This window comes from Glossina fuscipes, unplaced genomic scaffold, assembly GCF_014805625.2.
Source record: "Glossina fuscipes isolate IAEA_lab_2018 unplaced genomic scaffold, Yale_Gfus_2 60, whole genome shotgun sequence".
Classification (NCBI taxonomy): Eukaryota; Metazoa; Arthropoda; class Insecta; order Diptera; family Glossinidae; genus Glossina; species Glossina fuscipes.
Window position 1 is genome coordinate 4,573,580 of NW_023998432.1, and position 11,127 is coordinate 4,584,706.

An 11,127-nucleotide genomic window follows, 5' to 3' on the forward strand; every position below is an offset into this window, starting at 1 on the left:
TATAAATAAGTTTTTTTTTTTTTTAAACTTTTTTAAGGTTTTTTTTTTGTTTATTTTATAGACGACCTTGCTGACAAAAAACGATTCAATTTTGCGGATTACGAGAAGGTAAATAGTAAATAAATGGACTGATGGACGTAGCTAAGTGGTTTTAAAGTTTTACAATTGCATAAGCACAAATATACGTCATGAGATCGCTGACACATAATCTTGAATAAGGTAAGCGAATCGCCGAAATTATTGTACTCTCATCTACTATGCCTCGATATTAAAACTTAATACTTTAATATTATTAAGAAAAACGCTATATTAGTTGCTTCTCCAAGTAGTTTAATTTTTGCTTAATTGTGCAAGTAACTATGGTGCTCCAACGAGTATTTCGAGTATACACTTTCGTACTCAATTTGTGAAGTTGCAATGGTCGCCATTTCTTAGATTTTGAAAATAAGATTAGGAAGTAGAGAAAAAAGAAAAGCAGATGGAGAAATGAAGGGATAAATTGGGTCACATGTTTAAGTCAATTTGAGATTTCACCGCAATCAAAAGTGCGCATACAACTTGACGAACCGTTTCAGGATTATGTTCTTTTGCCGGAAAAGAATACACAAGAAGTAATTATGTCATGATCCAAGCTAATTTCAACACATTTTTTATACAAATTTTAAGTATCTAACGTAAAACTACGAAATGAATATCATATTTAGAACATATGATAATGTCCTTTAAAAATATTGATTTTAATTAATACTTCTTGTCTTCTTCTTGTTCAACAAACAAATCAACTATAGATGACCATCTGACTGAAGTATTTATTGTGTGTCGACTATGATAAGAACTCAATATAATGACTCGCGTAATGGTGGATAAAAGAGCTTGAATTTCATGACTAAAATATCTAAAAAAATAAAAAAGAAAAGGCAATAATGAATAAAATATAAAATTTCCTATGCATTTAAAATAAAAAACAAACTGTAAATATCTGACTATTTATAATTATATCATTAAGCTAACATCTCGCAGCCATGCTATAGAAATTCAGCTCTTTAAGCATTCAGCCAGCAATTGTTGTGTAAAAAATTAAATTAAAATATTCACCCGAAATTCAGCGATCTGATTGTATCCTTCCGGTTGATTATTGTGGTTGACTGAGATCAAAATAATCTCACAAGTTTATTGTGAGGACTAAGCGCGTAGCCTAATCGATCCAAAGACTTCGTTTCATTTGATTTGTTCGTTTTCATTTGAATAACGTAAGCCATGGATACTCGCGTTGACCAAAATATGTACATTTTGCAGCGTCTCTGATTCGTTTAGCTGGGTGTGAGTTTGCCAGAAATTATATAAATGAATAAAGATAAGAAAACCTTTGCTTTCTGTAAATTTTGCAAAACCTTCGCTCATATTGACCATTTTGAGTTTAGAGTTGTTCTAACATCTGTCTTAGAGATTACTCCAAAGGCGACCTATGCGGTTAAAAAAGATATCACGGTGATGAAGGACATCTGCAGGATAAGGGAATGAAAACGCTAAGAAATCCGAGGAGTTTTTCTACCGAAACTAGACGAAACTCTTTTATGTTTGTCGACTATTTACCCTGGATATATCCCTACATTGGAACAATACGGCCCACGTTATGCCGACGTGCAATGATACCGAGAGTTTGGTCCACCGTGAGCATACGAGCTTTTCGCTATACATAGTCGAGGGTCCCCAGCCGAGATTCGGGGTCTCCCGCCCATACCTACGAAAATTGATCGAATATAGACGGTTTAAGTGGTGCTGATATGTATTTTTTCCATCGCTTTAAAAATCGTAGGTCCTTGCTTGCGTCTTTCAAAACTTCGTATACATGTTCAACGTTTGTCTAAGGAACTGCAATTTGTATTCTCAGACGTAAAATGTCCGTAGGTGCGGATTCTAACAGATACAAACACGAGGAGTTGTTTGTGATTACTCCTAACCTTCACAAATTGAGAAAATTTGTGCACAACAACAGCTCTTAATTTGTGTAAGGCTAAAAGTGATATGCTTGGTATATTAAGTAACCAAAAATCTTAAAACCCTTTTTTTTTTTTAATAAAACAAGATCCAAAATAAATCATATAGAGGCATGAGCTACGTAGTTTCAAAGATACCATAAAATATGGGTACAGAAAGTGAGAGTAGACATTTGTTGAATTCATAAATTAGGTGCAGCGCATATTACGCGACTTGGTATGATTGGATCTTTTCTCTTAAAGTTATTCTGAGCATAAAGTATAAATGTAAACATAAATCGCTATCTATAAGCGTATAAGTGAAGCGTATTAATGGGCGTTAGCGACGATGAAAGAAAATTAATGCAACTTCCTTCTTCGGTGGCGAATAAAATAAAACTTTTCCTTCCTAGATAATCGATGTGGAAAGATAAAACGGAGGGACATTTTTCTTACCGGAGCTTTTAGAGTTGTATTTTTTTTCTTTCATCATATCACTTAATTTATATTTTCCTATTTAGCTGCTCTTGAAAAAAAAATTTTTTTAAACAATGCCGCAATTAATAATGTCAAATTTTCTGCGAATTTTCCGTTTATAAAATTACTACATAGTGTCAAGAAATTTTTTGTTGCATACTTTTTTTCACTGCTACAGCAAATATTTTAGTCACACTTGGATAAGGAATTTTCAAACCACACTTCTCATCATATGTTGTTACATGCAATCAAAGAGTTCTTAATTAAATTTAACTCTTAATAAGAAAAAATAATATAAAGGTTAATAAATAGATCGCAAATAAAACTGCGTTTGTTAGAAGACTTACCGAAACTTTCAGAATAAACTCTTCTGTTGACGTTGCTGAAGTTAATATATAAGTAGTTTACGTTGCCATTTGAAGCTGGAGCATTATTGAAAGTGTTGGACGCTCTTAGTTTTTTTGGGAATTGTAGGGACCTCAAATTTTTTCTTCTAAGGAAGGAGTCCCTCGCCATCTTTAACTCTGTTCAAGCCAGTGTAGATTTTTGTGCCCTGTGGCAGTTACTCAGGTCTTCAAATATGTTTTAAAAACACGCCGCAAGCTGATCGCAGAAATACATAGTTTCGGGGTATCATCATCCTTCTTTCGGTATATTTTATAACCTCTTAACGGAAGAATATTAGGAAGTCCTTATGCCGTACCAAATTATTTCCCACTCGTCGGTTTGATTAGAACAATCATGAATTATTAAGCAAATCCTTTTTGCTTGCGAAAAAAAAATTGTATTAGGTGTTTTTTTAAGTGAACTGAATGATGGAAAATAAATTTTATTCCATCCCTGCTACTCTCCATACAACGCCTTACCCTGAAAAGTCGTTATATGGAAGCAAATTGTAATTTTCAAAATTTCTCGACAAAACCGGCTAAGTAGTAGTATTGCGGCGTTCTAAATTGCTGCGAAAGCTTTAGACCGGCTGGGGCAATTTTTGAATCCACTCTCGTATAATAAACTAAAGTTTATATGGCAAAAAGTTATAATTTTCGATTCTCCATGATGAAAATTATATCATAATAGTAATTTAACATAAAAAAATTAACTTTACCAAATTTGGACCATCTCCTCCTATTTTTTGAATCGTATCCTAAGGAGGATTTTCAAGGAAATTGATTCTTTGTAGAGCAGAAAATCCAAGTTTTAATATATGATGAAAACTGAACTATAATAGTTATTTCATAAAAAAATGAATTCTACAAAATTTGGACCATCTACGCCTATTTTTGGATTATGCCCTATGTAAGAATTAAACTTGTACTACATTAGGTTGCGTTTTGGGCCCGACTCTTCATAAATACGCACATGAGAAATAGAAACAAAATATAACTTGTGTTCTATAATAAAAATAAGAATTCGGTTAAACAATGCGGTGTAGGGTATTTAATGGTCGGGCTTGCCCGACTATAATGTTCTCACTTGTTATGTAAACAGTTCTAAATTATTACTATTTCCGAATTAAAGTTCACACCGTGTACATAGTAGCAATAGTGACCATAAGGCAAAGAAAAAAAGTTGTAAAATACATATTTTATTTTTTATAAGTTTGCACGCTTCCGGTGATGACCTTGTAGAATTAAAAAAATTCCAAAACTTCAATCTTGTAGTCGTCAACTTGTGACACGTCGCATTTGTTTCACCCTGGGTAAACGAGATGCGCGGTTAGCAAACAACTTTCTCTTGTCCAAATTTTAATATAAAATGATGAACAAATTGTCTTTTGATATCTTTGTTACGTTAGCTACCATTTATAAGTTTACTTATTGATTTTTAAGTTTAAGGGATTTAATTGATGTTTTTTACCGTAACGGGCATGAACTACATTCAGCATCACATTGAAAGTCATTTAGATGAAGCCGTTTAAAATGACCAAACCACCGAAAAATTGATGCTTATGACAAAAAGGCGATTTTTTTTGCCTTGTTTAACAAATGTCGTCACTTAAACGACAGTAACGCGCAACCAAATGATCGAAATAGCATGTCATTTGAACACACATCGTTTGGAGCGGCACTTTCTAAAACTAATGTGAATATTTTTTTAGAAATGACATATGTGTGTGCGTTCCGGGAGTTATTGCTTAATGCATGAATATATAAATATATGAAAAGAGTTTCTGATATACTATTAACAAAAATTTGTAAGAAAACAAGTGACGTTTCTTTAAATGCTTCATATTCATTTTGGTTTACGCCTTTGACACAATGAAGAATTCGTTTTTAAATTTTCGTCAACTATATACTTTATATTATATATTTTTAGTTGGGTTGAGTAGACATATCAACTGTCTACTGAATTCTATTTTAAGTTTTCTAAAATTTCTCTACCCAAAGAGACTTGGTCATATATGCCATCGTCGAGTTCACTTCGAATACTATGTAAATTGGTCCATAGCTTTCAAAACTCTTATACTGATGTATGCAATTCGAGAATGCCATAGAGCTCTTTATTAAAGTTGTCCGTACCCGTATTATGCTTTCTTCAACAAGAACGGTTTACAAATTTTTTGGCATATTACGTGCCAATCAATTTACTGAAAAAATGTTGGCTCTGATTCACCGTTATTCATATAAAAAAAATGAAATACGACAAAAGTTTCGTCCCCGCTAATGTTTGATCAAATGTAATTATTATCGTTCTTAACGAAATCATTCAGTCAGAGGTGGCTATCCTGCGATGAAAGAGCTTCTCTTTTTCGATATGACTTATAGAACAAGTATTGAAATTTTATCGCGAACCATAATTGCTAAGGCATTTATGTATTTTATCGCCAATAGGAATGGTCACCATTCGAGAAGTAGAATTCGTATAATTGTCTACGATTATGAACGGTAGATTTTGACTAGCCTTAGTAAGTTTTAAAAAGGACTGAAATAAGTTCTACACGGCCTATATTACCTTTTGTCATACAATATAAGTCAAGTTGCTTTGCTCATTTTTTAGCCTTAATGTTCGCTAATCAGTGTTATACCTCGGGATTGTGCATTTACAATAGTATCATTTATTTAGAAACTTAAAAAATTATTTGCAAAGTTAACAGGACTTATTAATAGCAATTAAAAATTTATCATTTCACAATAGTTTGCTCCATTAGGCGCACAAAATATATATGATAGATTTGTTTCCTTGCAGACCACGATTCAATTCTCTCGACTTTAGCAAACTTTTTTACACAAATCACCATTCCTTCTATATGCTGGGTTTGCTTGTATTGCTATTAGATTAGGAGATTTTCCTTCGCTACGGAAACCGTAATAGATTGTATAACAGTCTTTATTTTTGGATTTATTATAAGATAGAATTAAGCAAATTTGTGCTGTTTCTAAATATGTATGCAAATGTTAATTTACTTCTTCTACAATCAAGTTAACTTTGAACTTAAATTATTGAATAACACCTACCCTTTTAAGTTGCCGCCACGTTCTCGTTCACCTCTATTGGGTGACATTCCTATTTTTCAACCTTTGCAAGCTGTGAATACATAATAAAACTAGTCGACTTCAAGACTACAGTATAAGTAACAGTAAAATAAATCGGTTTTCTTATATTTTAATTAACGCTTTACTTGACCGTCCATGGTTTTCTGTTCTAATAACTTTCCCAGCGCTCCCGTTGATAGCGAAAAAGCGGCAGTCTTTACACATTTTATTGAGGATACGATTTTCGTGGTAACGCGATGCTTAAACTATGTTTGTGCTCACGTAGCTATCTAAACTTATTGGACTGCTTTAAATGAAACATAATAATTGGTTATTTAAAGGTACGATATATAGCGGACCATCGGCAAATTAAAGTCAGGGTGGTCTTGCGGACATTATCTTTATCTACACTTGAGTCGGAACTTTCGAACAACGAAAGTCGTCTGTGTTGTTTATGCTAAGTAGAAGAATATAACTTTTTCGGTTTTCCATAATAAAATAATAATAGGTACGTTTTATTTACATGCCAGAAGTAGCTATGCTTGTGACAGGCGCTGTCGTTTACGTTGTTTTGTTCAGACAGTTTTTGAAATTTTGATATAACATATATCTAATAATATTATAATACGTTCACGTTTTTCCTTATTTGATTAAAAGTAGTTAGTTATTACTGTAACTTTCGATTTTAAATCATTCCTAAATTGCAAATATTTGCATAAAATGAATTTAAATTTATTGACTTGTTTTGACTTGTTTTTATAAAACGCAAATTAAATGCTAATTTAATTTATGACAATTTATCAGTCTTGTGGTACCAATCAACACTTAAGCGGATGAGATAAATTGGAATTTGTATATTACTTTATAATATTAAATTTAACTAATTTAAATCTACCCTTTATCAATAAATTTACGAAAATGAATTTTTAAATGAGCTTAAATTAAGAATTGAAGTATAAGCTCGTATTTGCTCTCGTTTTCGTTGCTTTTATACAATTACGATTTTAAAACCGTATGGGGTCTGACATAATCAAATTTCGCTTATATTCCCAGAGCTGGGCAAAAGATTTAAATGATACATTTTTCATAAAAGGGAGGATAAATTTAGTTTATAATTGTTATATATATACATGTGTTGTACACATAACTTATATATTTATAAAATTCATAAAATTTGTAACTTCAATGTTTTCCCTTAGAGTGGAGAATATAAGCCTCATTGTGCTTACTACCTATAGTCCATTAACTAAACGAGTTTATGTATTGCGAATCTATCTATAAAAGTTTATTTATTGCTTTTACCTCACGTCCATGTACTGCTACAGGCGTCCGACACTAATTCATAAATACCATAGTATACCCTGGCGGAAACATTTCTTTCTCATGTTAACCCTGTCTTGATATATTTTCATGACTTCTATCGTTTTCCTTTTGTTCTTGCTCTGTTCCGTATCATGTTGTAACATATTAATTCATTTTTTTTATGTTCCATTTCGACGCCTTTTCATACATTTTCACATACAATTTTTAGAAAAGGTTTTCGATTCGGGTGTTTGTTTGTCACTACTATTGATTATCGTAATTAGTACAGAATATTTTTATATGCTTCACCATGCGTCGCATAGAGGCACATTAAGCTTGTGCGGCAGTACACAACGTCGAAAAGAACTTAAGATAGACGCCACCATTTATCGTACCGAAGGAACCACTTTCTAAGCCGATTTAAGCTAGTCCATTCGTCAGTCTGTCTTATTTGCTTGTCTTCAACTTATGGATCGCAATTTTAGAGATATTTTCCAGAAATATACCGTTTTGGCTCTTGGATGAGCGCTGCTTAAAATGGTTTACACATCCCATATAACGCTCAGTTTGGAAAAGATGTCATATGAATATCACTAGGATGATGTAGGCGATTTAATAGTGCGCTATGGTCCATATAGTGTTTTTGGTTGTTTTTACTTGTAGAATAATGGTTCACGGTGTATATTTGATTATTCCAATCCCATTGCCATCAAAGTAAAGACAGAACGCTGGAATTCGACGAATGAAGCTGTTTATGTTTTCAGGACAAAACGTTAAGAATTGAACGCGATCGGTATGCAAATTCGCCCGCCATATATCGAAAAAAGTAAATTCAGCATAAACACACGTCAATCTTTGTTGAGGAACTACAACATTCACCGTAAGATAAATCTACCTATTTTCACAAATAGAAGGCTTTGATGATAGATTTCATTTATTCCAATTAAATATTAAACCAGTATGCGGCGTAGATCGTAGAGTGTTTCAGAAAATACGCAAAAAACATTTCTGCCAATCCTAAATTTTTAACACCACTTTCAATAGACAGTCAACAACTAAGTCTTTTATTTTCATTTAAGGGACGTACATGACTTTCGTCTTTGATAATTTATCTTGATATTTAAATAATACATGCAATTTGTTTATTATATCTCATAAATATACTACAACGTAGAAGCAATTACTCCCAGTATGCTATCGTCAACCATCTTTTGTACATCCGTAACATTTTGGCCATTCCCTGAAGTTTTTTAGTTCGATATGTTCGCAGGAAGTTCAATTCTTTAAACTCTGTACGAATAAGAAAAACTGTAATTGACTGCAGCATACGTGAGACCTCGGTGGGCGAAAGTCACCCTAATGAGTCGAAAATAGTATAACATTTGAAATGCTAAATAAAGAAACAAAATCAAGTATCAAGACATAACTTCAAAAGAAGCAAACGGAATGAAAAAACATGGACGTTTAACAAAAACGGTTAATTTATATATATATATATATATATATAACGTTCTATAATACGTTTATATAATGCATATATATTTATATAATACATATATGTTTATTTTATTAGTTCTTTAAAGTTTACTAGACACGGAAGGGAAGTTTTATTTTATCAGTACAGAAAGATCGCAGTCGCGTGCTTTCTTTACATATACACTTTATATAATAGATTGCTAATTACAATAACAGCAATATGAATTTTACCAAGAGACAACAACTGAAATGGTAAATTAATACTTAATGGCAACGCTCTTAAATATGTTTAAGAGTTAGCATATGAGAAATGTGTAGTGATCGCCCAATCACGAATGAACATAATATAGAATGAACTAGAATATTCTTAAAAAAAAAAAAAAAATGAAACCGAAAGTAGAGTTTCATTATTGATTAATAAATAGTAACAGACAACTTACTAAATCATCCGTTGCTAATTTGCTGACCCGCAGAGGACTTAACAGATAACTTAAACTTTCGAAAGCTACATCTCAAAGCCTCTAAACAACAGATATGGGTTTGGTTTACTCTGTAAGTATATTCACCGAATTTTCTCATTATCCTTCAATGTCTATGACTACAGCTTTTTGATATAATATAGAAAGGAATAGGGGGATGCAATCTACTACAGGAATGGGCTTCGGCGAGTCTTGAGTTTATATCTACGGAATTTGAAAACGCAATCATATCTGATATTCTAGACAGAAAAAGTAGTAAAATTAGTAACGCAAGCAGAAGAGGCAGATAAACGCGCAACAAAGTTACGTTCGGCTATGACCCCATCGTTTACACCTGTCTGCCGTTATTTACAATGTTGCTATATTACTAACACGTTATTCCTCACCATATATTGAACATACAAACGGACACACTAATACACACACAGACGCGTTCCCAAAAACACACATACCCGTCTTCAAACAATTGACAACACTAACACATACGTAACGTTCGCTAATTTTTATAACAAGCACTATATTCATCATATATTACGAACACTATCCACAAATAATAGCGCACGCGTAACGATTGCTGTTTCCCCTTCTCCTAAAGTAACAAAGCAACATAACATGTTCCTCCCAGCTAATTATAAACGCAATACAAACAATTAGGAAGTAAGAAAACTATATTCGTTCGTGACCGAATCTTTTATATCCATCACCGTGGTCCGAAATAATAGGAAAAGAACTAAATTTTCATACTCTATAAAATTGGATAGGCGCGGTTGATTTTTCCTATTTCTAGAATAAACGTGACAACTGATATGATGTATGTGTTGTACTTTATGGATAAAAAACAAAAAACATGGAAAATAAAGGCGTTCACAATTTTGATTACATACTCGTGTGGGCGTTGTGGGCATATTCTTTGGAAAATCTGATCATTTTCAAATTCTTTTGCAAGTTTTTGAACGATATTTTCATTTTTGCGAATGGAAGAATGTCTATCACAGATACTACTCGAATCCGCAGACGGACAAATGAACAAATGAATGGCGGACATGCTTAGGTGCATTCTGTATTTGAAACTTGAGTTTTGAGCCTTGCTGCGCGTCATACAAGTTTTAAATGAAAATGAAAATATGCCACACTTTAAAATTAAATAGACGTGGGCGATTTCTTCCATTTATGTACAGGTAAACCAGCATCGTCCACAGAACAGACGCTCAAATTTTTGTAGATTTTTCTCTTGTGGTTTTTGAGTAACAGGCAAAACACCAATCTTCTATTCCTTTTGAAAAACAGAGGTGTTCTCCCATTACGCAGTATTGTAGTCATGTGTTTAACCCATTTACAATACCAACCTGCGTGCAAGAACTTTCGATGTTTCTGCCAAATTTGAAGCCAAAAGATTCATTTTTGCGGGAAGCGACCATTGTATTAAACGTTCTCATGTCACATTCACAAAATATGTCCTTCAAAGAACTCCTTTTTGTTTCTTCATTAGGATGTTCGTAATATAAAAAAGTATTCCTTGAAAGACATAAATTATTTGAGCTGCCGATAACAACTAAATGGACTCTAGGTGGTGCGACTATTGCATAATATTGCATTTCAAAAACACTCACACGTTTTATAATTCTTTCTCATTTGTATTTTTATTATTGGCACTTCCATCTGATAAATACCTCACTGAAAGTGGAAAAACAATCAATGTTATGACACATTATAAACGACAAAAACCCCACATTTCATTTTGTTTATTATTTTACAATCATACTTGAAAAAATTTATCGTGAAAAACTGGACAATAAAAGGTAAAATGAATTTTATAGATAACGCTTGTTCACCAATATTTCCATCCTATACAAGCAGAATTTTCTCTGAACTTATTCTAAAAATAATCGAACTATCAAGTTAAGGAAGGCAACAACGTTGAATTGAAAAAAGTGTTAAATATCA

At 32.6% G+C, this 11,127-nt stretch overlaps 1 protein-coding gene across 2 annotated transcripts in view; it reads left to right on the forward strand.

Moving 5' to 3' along the window:
• Window positions 1-11,127, forward strand: part of LOC119637553 — a 77,938-nt gene that overhangs the window by 4,672 nt on the left and 62,139 nt on the right. For both annotated transcript variants that reach the window (XM_038033638.1, XM_038033639.1), the window contains exon 2: window positions 62-219. The gene's annotated coding sequence lies outside the window, so the exon portion shown is untranslated. The remainder of the gene's footprint in view (window positions 1-61; window positions 220-11,127) is intronic.